Genomic DNA, 18987 nt, shown 5'->3' with positions numbered 1-18987 from the left:
AATGTTATTTCCGTATCCGTATTATGATGGACCGAAACTATTACATTGCATGTTGTTAGGGACCGTAAACTTGTTGGATCATTTGATGCTCGCCTCTTCTGGTCACTTCATTTGTAATATCTGAGTCTCAGTCCACAACTACGGATGTTTCAAAACATTACAATTCCTATTATGTTAAATAACTTCCTGTAGAATTCTTCCGATTAGATGAATTATTTATCCGGAAAGTCTTTCAACCTGCATAATATTTTCCAACGGTCTTGGACACTTGGTATTGTGAGCCTTCTAGGGGTACACTTCGTACACACTATTTAAAATCCGTTCATTCTCTTCTATTACATCAGATTGATGAAACGACACTACTCGAAGTGATTTGCGCAGAGTGCTTGAAACTATAAAACTGCTTGTCGCTTTCATCAAAACTACTCGCAATTCGACAGTAAATTACGAAAGCTTTCAAGGAAGAAATAGTCCGTAGATTCCTCATGGAAACCGAATCACCGTAGAGAAATCTCCAAAATAAAATCTGAGCCACTGGAGCAGTTGGTCGATGAAACTGGAAATCCGTTCCTGAGATCGATTATGAAATTGAATTGAATGATTCCGACAGTGATTGGAAAGGAACTGATGAAGAGATCAACGAACGGTGAAACGGGAGAAACTTGGATTGAAATCAAAGCCGAAACACGAAAGAGGATTGCAAAACCATTACCAAAGAAGCAACCATTCAAAACGAGGAGAGTCAGACACTTAACGAGGAAGAAAAGTTGTTATTCACGGTTAGAAGTTTCTTCAGCAGTCACATCTGCTGTGGTTGTCTACACATTTTCAATACTTTGTGAGCTGGATGTTCATCGTCAAACGTTGCACGCCAAAGGGAAGGAAACCTTCGCGACCCTGCAAGAAAAAATAGTTTGCGACGGCTGCCAACGGAAATACGACTCAACGAAGCGTTAATCTTCAAGGACCGTGTCCAACTCTTGAAAACAGTTTGGGAATGCAACAAATGCAAACTCCGTTTCAAAGTTGCTGGTAAACGGCGGAAATCTCAGAATCCACCCGGAAGATGAACCGGTTGCATTGATTGCGCGGTTGGAAACGACGAAACAAGAATTCGCGGGTTGTGCGCCAAAGTGGCGAATCGTTTACGAACGAGCAAGATTTGATTGAGCATTCAGGGCTCCATGGATTGACAAGCAGGAGGCAGATCTGGAAACCCGGACCTACCGGAACAGTGTCAGGTCTGCTTCCGACGATTTGCCGACAAGCGAAAATTATCAACCATCAAAGGCGTAAATACAAGCGCCTCAACTATCAGTGCGCTTTGTGTGGCTGAAGTTCACCACCCCGGACGGTCTGAATATGCATGACGCAAAAGAGCACGGCGGTGGTAGCGTGTTCTATGTAAATTTACAAAACATTCACCAGGAGAGTACCATGATTAAACATGTGAACACAATTCACACGGATGAGAAACCATCAGGTGAGTAGATGAAACTGGATTTGTCTATCTAATATTTTAATATTATATTCTAAATTGCCTATTGCATTGTTCATATCATATATATTTAGGACAATATAACTAATTAATAAATATTCCAGTACCTGTCTGCGGGCAATTCCGCCAGAGTCAGGATTAAAGATTCATGTCCAATCATGTAGAGGTTCCACAGTACAAGTGTGAGGTAAGCGAGTTGAACATTTCGCAACCATTTAACTTATAGAAGATCCTGACTTATTCCTATCCCAGGTTTGCTTGAAGATGTTCAAGGCTAAACTGCACCTGCGCCATGCGTACACACCGAGAGCGACCATACAAATGTCGCTTTTGTGATCACGCTTTAATCATACAAACTTCAGGAGACATGAAATGACCCATACTGGTGAGCAGTTATTTGTATTGTTATTCAAGAAAGTCCATGTTTACTATAATTAAATCTGGACCTTTGTCCTCAGGTGAAAAACTATATGTGCTCTATGTGAAAAATCGTCATCTTGAAACGAACGATGTTGGAACACGAAACCACAATACCGGTAAACCATTCACACGGGATGAAAGGATCAAATGCGAAATATGCGAAAACGTTTTGGGAAGAGCAGCTCGCTCGTGCTCCACATGGCAAGCGCCCATCCGATATGATTGATGTGCAAAGCAGTGACGAAGATAGTAATCAAAACCGATTACATCCAAACGTTCCGGTAACGATTCGCGTAGTCAGTCCAGCTGCGCCACCGCCAGTCACTGCTGTTCTGCAGCCAGTCCAACAGCAAATGCCCATCATCATCAATACAGCTGCCGTTTATCACCAGCGACGGTCGCTGTTTATAATGTCGTTCCATCGTTCGCACCGGGCTCGTATGGTACGTACATAGAAGTTCTGATTTGATTCGATGAAGTATGGCCTTATTTGGAAAGAACTTATCTTAAGTAAAAATATCTTCGTTCTACCATATGTTGTTAATAACTGTTAGCGTATTCAGTGAAATATCGTTTCGGAAAAGGCGATACAATGACATACAGAAGAAAGATTATTATTATCGTCTTTATTAAAGAGGTTTGTTACTGGCTGGCTCATCTAAGATTGAAAGATGATTTTAGTAGGACCTCCCATTCATTATTAACCAGTCGCCTCAACCAAATGGCCGAATTCTGAAAACTTGAGGTAATAATAATGTATTAATAACCGAGTAATTGATTGTAGCGGCCGAATAATAAAATCGAGGAGAGTAAAAGTACGCATAACTACCCTAAGAAAAATATAAATAGTGTAGAAGCTATGGTAACCCGGAAGTGAAATTTTATGAGCGCATACATTATATATAGGTTTCTGGAATAATAAACTTTCCTGAATTAAATTATCTTTGTTTCAAATCATAGAACTAAAAGAAAATATACAAAATCTTTCCACGACCTTATCATCTTATATCATTATATTGGTGTCTGGTTAATCTAGAATTAAAAGACCCAAATAAAAAAAATCAACCATTTGCGCCAATCGTCGCATTTCGCGCCAATCGTATTCGAGGCTGCGCACCTCTCAGATTTCAATTAAACTTTTGGACATGTAGACTGTCACAAAACCACTTTGCATACATAGTTTTTAGCCTAAAATTTATTTGGACTATCTTTAGAAAAGGGCCTAACTTATTCTCGGCTTGAAAGGTGGTATCCGCCCCTTGAAAGAAGGCTTCGCCTCTTGAAGAAGGCCTGGAACTTGAAAGGAGGCTTCCTGCCCTTTGAAAGAAGGCTTCGGCTTTCGAAAGGAGGCTTTCGGACCTCTTGAAGATGGCTTCGAGCCTCTAGAAAGAAGGTTTCAGCCTTTCAAAGGAGGTTCCGCCCTTCAAAGGAGGCTGAGCTTTTGAAAGGAGGCTTCTGAATTAGGAAGGAGGTTCAGGCGTCTTGAAAGGATGCTTAGGAATCTTCTTTAAACGGATTTCGGGCGCTCCCTGGACTCTTAAAAGAAGGTTGAAAGGAAGTTTTGGGCCTCTTGAAAGAAGACTTCCAAACTCTTGAAAGAAGACTTCCAAACCCCCAGAAAGGAGGCTCTGTGCCTCTTGAAAGAAGGCTTCCGCCTCTTGAAAGGAGGCTCTGAGCCTTGTGAAAGGAGGCTTCTGGGCCTTGTGAAAGGAGGCTTCCGGGCCTTGTGAAAGGAGGCTCTGGGCATCTTGAAAGGAGGCTCTTTAGCAGGCCTGGGCCTCTTGAAAGGAGGCTCTGGCCTCTTGAAAGGAGGCTTCCGGGCCTCTTGAAAGGAGGCTTCCTGGCCCTTGAGGAGGCCTGGGCCTCTTGAGGAGGCTCTGGGCCTCTGAAAGGAGGCTTCCGGGCCTCTTGAAAGGAGGCTTCGGGCATCTTGAAAGGAGGCTTCCGGCCTCTTGAAAGGAGGCCTGGCCTCTTGAAAGGAGGCTTCCGGGCCTCTTAAAGGAGGCTTGTGACCTCTTGAAAGAAGGCTTCGGCCTGAAAGGAGGCCTGAGGCTTTTGAAAGGAGGCTTCCAGCCTTTGAAAGGAGGCTTCTGGGCCCTTGAAAGGAGGCTCTGGGCCTCTGAAAGGAGGCTGTGACCCTTTGAAAGAAGGCCTGACCCTGAAAGGAGGCTTCCAGCCTCTTGAAAGGAGGGCTTCCGGGCCTCTTGAAAGGAGCTCTGGGCCCTTGAAAGAGGCTTCCTGGCCTCTGAAGGAGGGCCTGGCCCTTGAAAGGAGGCTCGGCCTCTGAAGGAGGCTTCCGGCCTCTGAAAGAAGGCTTCCGCATCTTGAAAGGAGGCCTCCGGCCTCGAAAGGAGGCCTGAGACTTTTGAAAGGAGGCTTCCGGGCCCTCTTGAAAGGAGGCTTCTGGGCCTCTTGAAACGAGGCTTCTGGGCTCTTTGAAACGAGGCTTCCGGCCTCTTGAAAGGAGGCTTCCTGGCCTCTTGAAAGGAGGTCGGCCTCTTGAAGAGGCCTGGCCTCTTGAAAGGAGGCTCTGGCTCTTGAAAGGAGGGCTTCGGGCCTCTTGAGAGGCTGGCCTTGAAGAAGCCTGGCCCTCTTGAAAGGAGACTCTGGCCTCTTGAAAGGAGGCTTTCTGGCCTCTTGACAGGAGGCTTCAAGCTTGAAAGAAAACTTCCAGGCCTCTTGAAAGGAGGCTCGGGGCTCTTGAAAGGAGGCTTCCTGGGCTCTATAAAGGAGGCTTCGGCCTCTGAAGGAGGATTCCGGCCTCTTGAAAGAAAACTTCCTGGCTCTTTGAAGGAGGCTTCAGGGCTCTTGAAACGAGGCTTGGCTTGAAACGAGGGCTGGCCTCTTGAAACGAGGCTCTGGCTCTTGAAGGAGGTTGCCTCTTGAAAGAGGCCTGGCCCTTGAAAGGAGGCCTGCCCTTGAAAGAGAGGCTCTGGCCTCTTGAAAGGAGGCTTCTGGCCTCTTGAAAGGAGGCTCTGGCCCTTGAAAGGAAGCTTCGGCCCTCTTGAAAGGAGACTCTGGGCTCTTGAAAGGAGGCTTCGGCGTCTTGAAAGGATGCTTCCGTATCTCTTAAGAAGGCTCTGGCCTCTTGAAGGAGGCTTCGGGCCTCTTGAAAGGAGGCTTCCGGGCCTCTTGAAAGAAGGCTTCAAACCTCTAGAAAGGAGGCTTGCCTCTTTAAAGGAGGCTCCCGTTTTGAAGGAGGCCTGGGCCTTTTGAAAGGAGGCTTCGGCCTCTAGAAAGAGGCTTCTGGGCCTTTGAAAGGAGGCTTGGACCTCTTGAAATAAGGCTTCCGGCCTCTTGAAGAAGGCTCGAACCTCTTAAAAGAAGGCTTGAACCTCTAGAAAGGATACTACTGAGCCTCTTGAAAGAAGGAGGCTTCGGCTCTTGAAAGGAGGCTCTGGCCTCTTGAAAGGAGGCCTGGCCTCTTGAAAGGAGGCTCTGGCTCTTGAAAGGAGGCCTGCCCTGAAAAGGCTTCGGCCTCTTGTAACGATGCTTGGGCCTCTTGAAAGGAGTTTCCGGGTCTCTTGAAAGAAAACTTCAGGCCTCTCGAAAGAAGGCTTCGGTCCTCTTGAAAGGACGCTCCGGCCTCTTGGTTTGAAAGGAAGTTTGGCTTTGTGAAAGAAGGTTTCCGCCTTTTGAAGAAGGCTTTGGCCTTTTGAAAAGGCTTCCATCTTGAAAGAAGGCTCTCTTGAAAGGCTACATGTCGCTATCGGAAGAACTTTCAGGTACCCCTCCGATCAGGCCTTGTATCACCTCTCAACATCGTCCATAATCCGAAGAAGCCTGAAAAATTGTCTCGTTTGGGACGCTAACGCTTGGCGGATTCCCGCACGTGTAGTTTGGCTCAACTCGGATCAACATTGCTCAACCACGTTGCATTTCAAGTCGGCGAGTTTCAGGAGCTGACGAAGGTAGCGACTGGCGATGTGTTCCGACCAAAACTAAACATCGCAGACGTGCTGATGAAGGGGTCAAGGCCGCCGTTACAAAGTAAGAGAGAATGGTTTTGTGTAATTGTTCTATATTGGCCACAAGAACTGTGGCCAACGCGAGAAGTAGGGTTTGAAGAAATCAACGAAGAAATTCGAGTGTGGTTCTGTGCCACTGCGATCAACGTCGAACCGATATCAAGCTGGACATAACTTTGCGAGTGACAGCAACCGAGGTACGTTCCATCGCCAACTGTCGGCTGAAGAAGTCGACGGCAGCGATTTACGAAGTTTGTAAGCGCCTCTTCGGCGGGAAGAGCTTGTAGATTTCCGACTAGGAGAGCAAGGTGGAAACTACCAAAGATGGAACGATCACAAACACTGTGGGCTATGAGCACCAACAAAACACAAAGCGAATATTTCAGTTTAAACGTAGCTTATATTAATTTTATCGTGGCCTATTCTCACACCTGACCTCAAGACCTATCCTCTACTCTGGCTCGATGCCCATACACGTTTTCTTAAACTAATGGAAGGTTCACGCTCCGCGGAGCCAACGACACACCGTTGCCACTGTGCCGTTCCGTTGTTTGGTTCCGCCACCAGGCAGACTCTGGACGCAGCGACCACCCACCGACGATCACTGATAGCCGCATCGAGGCAAACACCACACTTCCGATGTCTCACTTCTGGTATCCGTCGGCTTTCACCGCGATGCATGTGTCCGTCCGTCCCAACCCGGACCACCGCTCACAATCGTTCTCATCACGAACACACGCTGATAGTCGGTTGGTTACTTTGGCTTGTCCAATCCACGCACCGCGGCAGGCTTGCGCCCTCATAGCAACACCATCACGGTACGGTAACAAGAAGCGAGAATGTATAAAACAAAAGACCCTGCAATGTTCATTCATTATTTAGTTAAATCTAAACAGATAACACTGAATCAATAATTTGACGCCAAAATGCACGGTTCGAGGCACTCTCTCCATCCTCGGATACGCCCCACGCTCGCCAAGTCGTTCTGCACCTGGTCTGCCCATCTGCTCTGCTGCGCCCACGCCGTCTCGTACCTGCGGATCGGAAGCGAACACCATCTTTGCAGGGTTGCTGTCCGGCATTCTGCAACATGTCCTGCCCATCGTACCTTCCGGCTTTAGCTACCTTCTGGATACTGGGTTCGCTGAGAGTTGGGCGAGCTCATGGTTCATTCTTCGCCGCCACACACCGTCTTCTTGCACACCGCCAAAGATGGTCCGCACCCGTCTCGAATACCTGAGTGCTTGCAAGTCCTCCTCGAGCATTGTCCATGTTTCATGTCCGTAGAGGACTACCGGTCTTATTATCGTCGTACATGACACATTTGCGGTGGCGAATCTTTTCGACGCAGTTTCTGCTGGAGCCCGTAGTAGGCCCGACTTCACAGATGATGCGCCTTCGTATTTCACGACTAACGTTGTTGTGAGCTGTTATAGGATCCGAGGTAGACGAATTCCTCGACCACCTCGAAGGTATCCCCTGCTATCGTAACACTGCTTCCCAGGCGGCCCTGTCGCGCTCGGTTCCGCCCACAAGCGTACTTTGTCTTCGAATTCACCACCAGTCCAACTTTGTTGCTTCACGTTTCAGGCGGGTGTACAGTTCTGCCACCTTTGCAAATGTTCGGCCGACAATGTCCATGTCATCCGCGAAGCAAATAAATTGACTGGATCTGTTGAAATCGTACCCCGGCTGTTACACCCGGCTCTCCGCATGACACCTTCTAGCGCAATGTTGAACAACAGGCACGAAAGTCCATCATTGTCTTAGTCCCGCGCGATTCGAACGAACGGAGTGTTCGCCCGAAATCTTCCACAGTTTTGGACACATCCACCGTTGCTTTGATCAGTTCGGTAAGCTTCCCAGGAAGCTGTTCTCGTCCATATTCCATAGCTCTACGCGGTCTATACTGCTGATGCCGCCTTGAATCAACGAACAGATGGTGCGTTGGGACCTGGTATTCACGGCATTTTTGAAGGATTTGCCGTACAGAAAGATCTGGTCCGTTGTCGAGCGGCCGTCAACGAAGCCGGCTTGATAACTTCCTCACAAACTCGTTCACTAATGGTGACAGACGACGGAAGATGATCTGGATATCACTTTGAGGCGGCATTAAGGATGGTGATCGCTCGAAAGTTCTCACACTCCAGTTTGTCGCCTTTCGTAGATGGGGCTATAACCCTTCCTTCCACTCCTCCGGTAGCTGTTCGGTTTCCCAGATCTGACTATCAGTTTGTGCAGGCAAGAGCTTTTCCGGGCCCATCTTGATGAGCCGATACCATCCTCCAGCGGCTTTGTTGGTCTTTAGCCGTTGAATGGCATCCTTAACTTCCCCTGCTGGGCTGGTTGGCTTCCATCGTCCGCTGAACTGACGTGATCTTCCTCCGCCGCCTTGACTTTCACTGCTTGTACTCAGCGCCATTCAGATGTTCTCGTAGTGCTGCTTCCATCTTCGATCACCACACGTTCGTCCGTCAAGATGCTCCCATCCTTATCCCGGCACATTTCGGCTCGCGGCAACTTTGTGCTTCCTTTGCGGGATGCGCTGGAGTCGAACTTTTCCGCCTGCGCGTCCTTCTTCCAGAATCTGTTCGCACTCTTCGTCGAACCAATCGTTCTGTCGACTTCGACCCATATATCCGACGTTGCCTCCGCTGCGTCGTTAATGGCGTTAATGACTGTATTCCAGCAGTCCTCAAGAGGGCCCCATCGAGCTCACCTCTTCGGCAACGCGTTCGAGATGCTGCGCGGATGCAGTGGCGACATCTGTGCGTTTCAGTCGCTCAGGTCGTACCGCGGCGGTCGTCGGTACCGAACATTGTTGATGACGGATGAGTTTTGCAGTTTAACCATCACCAGATAGGGTCAGAGTCCCGTTAGCGCCACGATATGTCCTGACGTCGATAATGTCGGAGAAGTGCCTCCATCAACAGAACGGTCGATTTGTGATTCTGTCTGCAGTGGTGATTCCGGTGTACCGATACGGAGGCTGTGTGGAAGTAGGTGCTCGAATGGCCATATTCTTGGAGGCGGCGAAAACAATTAGTCGTAGGCGTTTTCGTTCGTCAGCCGGTGAGCGCTGAACTTTCCAATAGTCGGTCTAAACTCCTCCTCTTGGCCAACCTGAGCGTTCAAATCTCCTATGATGATTTGGGCTTGGGCAGCTGTCGTACTCACGTTCCAGCTGCGCGTAGAATGCGTCCTTATCATCATCAGTGCTTCCGGAGTGTGGGCCATGGACGTTGATTTGCCAGTTGAAGAACCGGCCTTTGATCCTCAACCTCACATTCTTTCATTGATCGGCCACCACCCGATCACGCGCCTTTGCATATCGCCCATCACCATGAAAGCTGTTCCCAGCTCGTGTGGTGCTGCAGCCTGGTAGATGTGATGATTACTCTAAACGTTCGCACCATTGATCCCTTCCAACAAACCTCCTGCAGCGCTACGATGCCGAATCCACGGTCCTTGAGCACATCGGCGAGTATGCGTGCTAATGCATGTGCCCTTTAGTCGGAGATGTTAACTGAGTTCGTATTTTCACCACCCTTAGGTCTTCTGTTGTCCGGTTGGACGATTTTTCTGGCGATTCACTTCTCCTCCGTTACCGAAAAGCAGATATGGTCGCCAATTTGCTGCGATAGCCTGCTTCGAGAGGGTGTTTCGCTTCCACGACGTTTCCTGTACGACGGTCTCGCGAGCGTTTTACGTGCTGGGTTCCTCTTCCCATCAATTATGCCGCCAGAGCAACCGTGCAAACTATGCGCCAGTGCTGCGACGACGAGGTTCAGAATGTTCTTTATTGAAATCAGCTAAATCCGTTGCCTCAAATTTCACCAAACTGTGCACTTTTAATGCGGACTTTATTTGTCGCACTGGTTTGTGCAGTCCGCTGTGGTCTGGCTGGCACTGAGCGTGGGAGGTGATGTCGCCGCTTCTCTGTCGCGCATAGTGTGTGTGATGAGAGATCAGTGATTGGTAGCGCGATTGCCAATAAGTGAGAATTGCGTGAGTTCTTTCTTTCTTCTTCAGCCGTTCGTTTACATATGATAGCTAGCGGATATCGATATCGATACCAGCGATATTAGCACAATGAAACGCTTATTAGCGAGGACAATTCCTGTTACTACGCTAATATTGCGCTAGTATTGTCGGATAGTGCATTGTCCGCTAGAACTAGCTCTATGTAAACGGGATTATTCGTTTAGAGTATGATTAGCGCATGCACGTCCGACAATACCAGTACGATATTAGCATCATGTAAACAGGAATTGCCTCAACAAGTGTTACATTATGCTAATTTCGTGCTATCGGATAGTGCATTGTCCGCCAGAACTAGCTCATTGTAAACGGGCCGTTAGACGTTGATCCCATGGTGGTTTCTTTGTGTCGTTTCAACGCCATGCGTATGTGTCCGATCGCAACCTCTGCAGTTCCAATTGTCGCGATGTACCGTGGCGGATGTATTTTTGTTGACAGCCTATTTACTGCTAGCTCATTTACGACGTCGCATTGAGTCCTAGTTGCAGCAAAGGGCAACATGTTAGCTCGCACCTAGTAGAAGTGTAAGACGATCCCCACCAGTGCGTAAATAAAGCCAAAATAGCAACCTCTATCACGCGAACTCGCACCGGTCGTTGGTAAACGGGTTGGGAAATGTAAACGCAACCTTCGGTGAATAGGAGTTGGCAAATTTGGCGACGGCTCCAACCGTTGCCAAACCATCACACGGAAATAAAGAGTAACGATAAATAAAAATGCGCATTCTGAAAAATTGTTGGTTATTCATCATCAAAACCATTGTGATGGAGGTCATTAGTTTGGATTTCAACTGATTGGCGGCGTAGTGCATATGAAATAACCTGATAGGTTAGATATCTCGAAATCTGGAATTTTAGAATATTGGCGTCTTCTACAAAGTTGTTCGGGAGGTCAAAACCATCATGACGAAAAACAATTTGAAATACAACCGCTTGGCGGCGCTAGTGAATTGGAAATAACCTACAAGGTTAGTATTCGATAGTTGAAACACAGACAAACAGACATATACACATTGAACAATCCTCATCAAATTCATCGTCATTCAAACACTAACGACATCTGTGATTTCAGTTACAAATCACGAACCAGATGGCGGTAGTGAGTAAACGTCAAACTCAAGCAAATCCGATGCGCGCCACGATGATACGATTGGCCAACTAATGATTATTTGAATCGACCAGTAAATCATTAAAGATAAATTTGATGAGGTTTGTCTGTTTGTCTGTGGTTGAAATCTTAAGAATATTGATGTTTTCTAAATTCGGATGATTAAAACCATCATGATGAAAGCAAGTTTATTAACGCTATCAGTGTTGTATTAGAATAACCTGATAGGTCAGGTATCTCAAAATATGTAATTTTAGAATATTGCCGCCTTCTACAAAGTTGTCCGGGTGGTCAAACCATTATGACCAACGCAGCTTTAGATTAAGATTTAACCGCTTGGTGGCGCTAGTGTATAAGAAATAACCTGCTAGGTTAGATATATCGAAAACTGAAATTTTTAGAATATTGCCTTATTCCACAAAGTTGTTGAGTGAAACGTCATGATGCATGCAAGTTTAGTTTAAACACAATCGCTTAGCGGCGCTTGTGTATAAGAAATAAATTGATAGGTTAAATATCTCAAAATCTGAAATTTCAGATATTGCCGTATTCTACAAGTTACTTGCCATAAGACGAGTTCGTACAATTCCATTTAATTCCACCACTTGGTTGTACCTTTGACAGATACTTATTTGACTTCTACAGTAAAGCCATCTTCAGTGTCTCGTACTTGACCGATCGACTCAACTGGAACGAGTATTGCGGTTTCAAACTAAACTTGGTTTTGACTACCCTTTAAATTCATATTAACCAACCTAGATTAGATAAATTTAAATGATTTATTCGTTGTAAATAAGATTCAAGAGATTTGACGATGATTGTTCCTCGAAACCAGCACCACCAATAGGTAGATGAAGGTTCTGCTACCTGTTGATGGTGTTGGTTTGCGGGAGAGCTATCAGATTCGTCAAATTGTCGTTTGAATCTTGTTTACAAAAGCAGATGTCGTTTAAAATTTTGCTTAGATAATCGGATAACTTTAGAAGATGGCCATTTTCAACTCTAACGGATTTAGAAATATTTAACCTAACAGGTTATTTCTCATACACTAGCGCCGCTATGCGTATGAATTCCAAACTAAACTAGTCTTCATCATAAATGTTATGGCTACCCGAACAACTTTGTATCCACCTCACTAAATTATTGCAATAAGCGCCACCTAGCAGATGTGTGTCTTGTAATCTGATAATCACAAAATGCATTACATATTTATATTACAAAAAGGAGCTCTGAAAGATTTGAAAATAAATAATATTTTTTCCTGATTTATTTATTTCGTGTTTGCCTCAATAGCACTGGATATTCTACCACCGGGCGAAGCATGATTACTTCAACAACCTTGATAGAAACAACCGGTGCAAGAACAAGAAGTATAAAAAAATATGAACGCATTTTCGTTCCATACTAGACGCTCATTTGATACACATCGGTGGGGACGTCTAAGAGATGCAAAAGGAAAGATGCGACGGTGGTGAATAGCGAAGAAAAGTTGAAAGAAAGGTGAAAAGAAAGAAAAGTTAGTCAAAATAAATGTCTAATCTAATCGAACACAAACGCAGCCAGTACAAAAAGCATCCAAGAAAATCATTGAGATACATAGATGACGTCCAATAATTTGTCTTGTCAATATTGAGGCTCACAGCATACCAGTGGTATGACATAAACTTCAAACGGCCAGGCCCACTGCGTTGTGTTTACTGCAGAGATGATTCTTCGAGATGTATCGTGTTCAAGTAGTCACTCAAATGATGATATCACGAATCTAAGGGTTGAAGGATGCGTGAACATACTCGTACCATACGCACCGCGTTTTTTCAAGTTCTTATTTCGGTTGTATATAAATATGTAGTGAAATGGATAACATTATAATAAGGAATTATATCAAATTTTATATATATTTGTAGAATATAACATCAACTAGAGTCAAAGTTAACTCGGATGACATCTCTTATAAAAGAAGCTGGAAATTGTAAAGAATTTAATTATTGTCAGATTTTCTGATATGATACACTGCGCGGCGTTTGTAGTGTTCCCAAATGGGTATACTTACAAAACTTCACGCGGCGAATGACTGTCGCGGCAAACGATACACCGCAATGCTATTCACCCATAAGAATCAAGTAAACGGGTGAGAAAGCGCGGTACCTTTCATGAAGGGTTCGCCGCGTGCAATTTTGAGAAAATTAGGCAATATTATTTGTTTGAGTATCAGATAGCAGGTCATGTGCCAGGACGTCGTCTGCATAAAGATTACATGACAGGTTGTGAAGCTTTCCTTCCTGGGATGTTTTGTAGTGTACTATGAAAATGTTAAATCATGAAAATATGAAGGTACATAAGACGCCACGCACCTAGTTTTGAAAAAAAACTTCTACTCAGTGAATCCTATTAATGTCAAGTACCTATCTAGCTAGATTCAAGCGTAGCTCATCATCATCAAAAACGACTCATCATCATCAAAACACATCAGAAAAGTATTGCAAGAAATAAGGGAGATCTCACTTTATTATTAATGAGGAAAGAGGCCCACCCCAGGTGCATTAACTATTCCCAGCTCCAAAACACAAGTTAACAAAAATAAATGTGAACAATTTCATAATACTTAAATGCAGATACGGTAAAAATAAAATCCCCATTAGGAGTGACTTTGAACTACAAACTACAAAATCCGCCACAAAAATAGGTATTAGGACCTTACTCAACATACGAAGAAAAAAGGTAGTACAGAGGAGAGGAAACCAGTTTATTTGGAGTAAATTGAACACCTTATTATTGTACAATTGAAAATAAAATAATTTACAGTTTAGCATTGCAGAAAACAAATCAGCTGCTCATAAAATTTGGTTTCCATGTCGGGAAAATCTCCCAAAAGCGAAGCAGATGGCAAAGTATAGTGCTATGTAGTGAATGCGATACCATCCCTGTATCCAGTCAGATATATTTAGACGAATAGAATATTATAAAACCACTGTGCAAACTGATTAATTAAAATGTTATTCAAATTATCGACAAGTTTAATGTCATCAAGATAGCCATGACATGTTACCGAAATCTTAAGACAATTATTAGCGTGATGTTGCATACAAGTATTCAAGAGATTCAAGATCGTTCTTTCTCGTGACTAACTCGGATTAAAGTACACCGCGACTCACACGAAATTGATGCTTGTTTACAAACAAAATTTCCAAATCGAAATAAGTGTTTTTTATGAGTTGGAATTTTATCGGTTTGATTTTTGGGTAATTTGTTAGTGCTATGATTAAAACGAATGCCTTCAAGAAAGATGTGATGGAAGTTCGAACCTGTATGGCAGCAAATCAGAACAAGCGCCAACGTAAGCAGATTCCGATTTTTTTCGGATGGTGCAGTCATAGCGAACATAATTACGAATGCACCGCCGTTCAGGTAGTAGAATTTTTTTTGTAATATCCATGTGGTCGGGGTTCTGCCAAAACGTACCAAGCGGCTTATTGACTGACTTGTGATACTTTGATCGTAAAAGTAAAACGGGAATCATTTTAAATCAATTCATCCACACATTTATTGTGAGATATCCTTAGTTGTAGTAGAAGAAACTAATACGATTTTTATTCAATTAAATTCTAACGAAAGCTTGTAAAGAAAAATTGTGTAATTTTTGAGGCGTGCGTTTTAGCAGATTCCCGGCCATTGTATTAAATGAGACTCATTCACCTTTTAGCTGTAACTGTTAACTACCTTTCCAGGGTATGCCACAATGAAATTCTATTAGTTACGTAAGTGCAAAGATCACAAAATTTCAATCATTTAGTATAAGCAGTGATAGCTAATGCAATTAGCGCTTTAACTTCGTAACTAGTGGAAATTAAGCAACGAACCGTTAGGCAGAGTTATAGAAAACACAAAATTTAACAAAAAATATATTTTGAAATTAATGCTCTGAAATGTGTTATTGACGAACCACCCAATGATGGAAACCATTCTTGCTGTTGGTATCATTTATGTCACCAATAAGGTCTGAGCAACAATACATGTTTTAGCTTATCTGACCCTAGACCATTGGCTCTACATTGTGTTGATGGAGTGTCAAACGTAATATGTAATATGGACTATCGTTGTTATTTTAAAATATAACGAGCCGTGGTCCAGTGGCTCCGCTTCTGCCTTATAAGCAGGAGGTCGTGGGTTCAATTCAGGCCTGTCCCTTCTACTTTGTATTTCTATCTTTGTTCTTTCGTTTTCACGTTCTACCAAACGATTCCTACTGTTATAACCTTCACAATCCCAAAACCTCCCGTGGCACCTGAGAGGTCTAGAGTTCTCTGCATTTTCTTAAGTAGGGTCCATCTAACCATCCTTCCCTTCCTCAGCATTCGCAAGGACGTGGCAGACAGATCTCGACTATTGAGGGTGCATTGATTCTATCTAAGAGATAGATTAGTCCCAAATCAATATCTATGGTATCGGATAAAAGTTGCTACCTCATACAATAGTCTTGGCTTGTACCACCTCGAATTTAGTGAATTGCTCAAATGCTAATGTCGGTAATGCTAATGTTAATCGTTGTAATTTTCAAATATAGGTACTGGAAATAACATCTTTCCAAACGAATGATGGTTTTGGTACATGGTAATTGGTGCTCTATTAAAACGATAGCTGTTAGTACAAGACTTTATCAGGTCAAGGAAAGTTATTTTAGGAACAATTTAGATACAGTTTAAATGACGGTCTGATGACACCATTATTATGTGGTCATCTTTGATATGCATCAAAGAATATTTTCTTCAATACTCATTTATGTAATCGTATTCAATTTTATGAACAGATTGAGAGAATGATGCCCTACCTGCGGTAATTTGTACCGAATGTTTCAACATTAATCGGTGATCGCCTTTATAAAAACCGCACGTATTTGCGATCGCGAGCTACGTAAGATTGGCGAGCAAGAACAAGCCGCAGTATGCAGTCAAATAAAGGCAGAAATATCCGAGGAAATCCACTTCCATAACATAAAATGTGAACCCCTGAGTCCTGTAGATGGAACTGGTGAAGATGCTGCTTCCGAGAGTGATAATGGTGTACCTGGCAATGATAGCGATAGATTGAAAGCAAGCGATGAAGAGGTTACGATCGGTAAAGCGTACTAGCTTGAATCGAAATCCAAGCAAAACGTCGGAAAAGAGTTGAACGTCAACCGTGCAAAGTGAAGACGATTTGAAACTTAACGAAAAGAGCAAGAATGGTTCACGTTATTACAATTGATCCTGGAACATATTTGCTGCGTTGCTTACAGATATTCAAGAGCCGAGGAGTTGGACACTCATCGTAGCACATCCCATGTTTGGAAAATGAAAAATGCGAAAACAAATTCAAAACCGCTCTGCAACGGTTGTCCTCAGGTTCAAATCAACGCATAGTTTGAACTACCACATTAATCGTGTGCGACTTTTGAAAGTTATTTGGGAATGCAAAAATGCAAACTTTCAAAATTGCCGGTACCCGGCGAAAGCATCTCAGAGGAATCGGGATGACGAGCCTGTGGCTTTGATAGCCCGCAAAGAAACAACCAAACAAGAACTCGTTGGGTCTGCTGTGGTACAAAGTGCAAAGAATCGTTCAAACCGAGCAGGATCTCAATGGCTCATACGAAAGCAGCTCATTGGATCGAAAAGCAGGAAGCGGACCTGAGTCTACTGATAAGCGAACAGTGCAGGTGTGCTACCGAAGACGAGGAAGTAGAGGATTATTGCCCATCAAAACGGAATACAACACAGAAATCAGCAATGTGCGCTGTGGACTGAAATTTTCGGTGCCTTCGATCTGCGCACACGAAGCAATCGAACATGGAGGTAGGGAATACAAATGTGATATGCGATAAGAAATAATCTCGAAGTTAACTTTGATGCAGCATTCAAAACAATTCACAGATGAGAAGCCCCATCAGGTATTTGGTACAAGCAAAATTTCAAAAAGTTGGTTACTCAAATTTGCATTTTTACAGTGCTGTCGCGGGATGAGATTTCGACTCAAGTATGGATTAAAACTCACATGTCCAATCATATAGACAATCCGCAGGTGGGGTAAGATTGTGGCATATTTATGATAAAAAATTCTATTACTATCTGTGTCATTAGATTGATTTGTTGAATTTTTTCGGTAACAAATGTCATTCGAATATTAATACACACTTAAACTATCATTTGGTGGTCAACATGATAATTAATAAAAATAATTAAATACATCATAAATGTTAAATACTGTTGACTTATTCAATTTGCTTGATTAATCTAATGTTCTGTCGAAATTTTAACGTCATTTAGATAATCAGGAATCATCAGCCTCTACACCACTTATTTTAAAACATTGATTCTACGTGATGTTAAGATAATATGGAAATTTTTCAAACTTAAACGTGCATTTTATATTAGATTATTATACAGGTAGCTTATAGATCTAATTTTCACTGGTAATGAAGTTATATGATGTTTCGTAGGATTCTATTTATCATGATAAAGTTCGAAGCTTGAAAAATTATATAAAATAGATTTTCTGCCCAATGGAAGGCAAATCGAATGACCTTTTCTGTTAAGCTTCCAATTGAAAAGAAAAATCACAAGTATCAATTTTTCTTGTTTTTTGCAGGTTTGTTGAAAATGTTCAAAGCGAAACTCACACCTACGCATATATGCGAACTCACACTGGAGAGCGACCGTAAATGTAGATTTTGCAGCCACGCCTTGCCAACCATCCCAACTTCAGGAGACATGAAATGACCCATACAGGTAATTTTTCTCTATCACAATATCTTTTGAATGAAATTATGGATTTGCCATGGTTGAACGATCAAACTTGCTACAACATGATTAACAAACTTTTGGCAATATATTTGTAAAAAATCAACAATAAGACCTAACCAAAGCCTTCATATCTCCCATGTCGTAATCTGACGTTTCGCCTAGCTACCCTCCGCGGACCGTCACCGGCCACTGAAACGATTCTCACGCTTCGACTGATGGGGGCGTGCCACCCGCTTACCGGTCGAAGCGGAGCCGGTCCTCCGAAGGGCCCACCGCTCAAGAAGAGCGGAGCTGGTCAACAGTCGGCTCCCACGCTCGACTGGTGCGGTGCCACCTGCTTGCCCGGATCGAAGCGGAGCTGCCCAGGCGGCCCCACGCTCAAGTTAGAGCGGAGCTGGTCCTCCAGGCGGCTCCCACGCTTTGCCGAATAGAGCGGAGCTGTGGCTGCCTGTTCCGCGTCCGTCGAAAAAGTGACGAGCTCACGTCATGCATGCGCTTTTATACTCGAAGAACATGTACTGTTAGCGATGCAGGTCGTACGTCATTTCGTTTATTTTATTTTCAATATGAGCATTGTATGCAGTTCAGCAAAATATGTTTTAGATTCGAATGCAGGTGGTCCGTTTTTAGTAAATAATTTAATAATCATTTTTTCGTTTTTAATTTATTTATTTTTATTTCTTATATTTTAAACATACAGAATTTTTATTCACGCTGGTACATATATATACTATTATTACCTCTCCTGTACTTTGCAAAGGTTTAAAATCTGTTATTATGTTAACATTGATACTCAAAAATCGAGCATTGCAATTTTAAATAATAGTCTTATATCTGATCTATCAAATCAGAAATTGGATTAATAATCTTCTCACACATCAAATCTTATATTTTCGATCTTCAAAACCCAGCCTACAATTGATTTGATCACGCAATCATGAATAGAGCTTGTCAGGCTCTCAACGAAAATCTTGTATCCGAATCAGAAAAGGCAACAATTATCTTCTTCGCATATCAAATCTTACTTTTTCAAACCCCAAAACCAAAACAATATTTTGGTCATGTAATCATGAATAGAACTTGTCAGGCTTAAAAATGACATACGAATCTGGAAAAAGCATAAATGATCTTCTCCTCCGATATCAAATCTTACTTTTTCGAGCTCCAAACCCAAAAC

The sequence above is a fragment of the Armigeres subalbatus genome, chromosome 3 (genome assembly GCF_024139115.2).
Source record: "Armigeres subalbatus isolate Guangzhou_Male chromosome 3, GZ_Asu_2, whole genome shotgun sequence".
Taxonomy (NCBI): Eukaryota; Metazoa; Arthropoda; class Insecta; order Diptera; family Culicidae; genus Armigeres; species Armigeres subalbatus.
Note: the sequence above shows the minus strand (reverse complement) of the source record.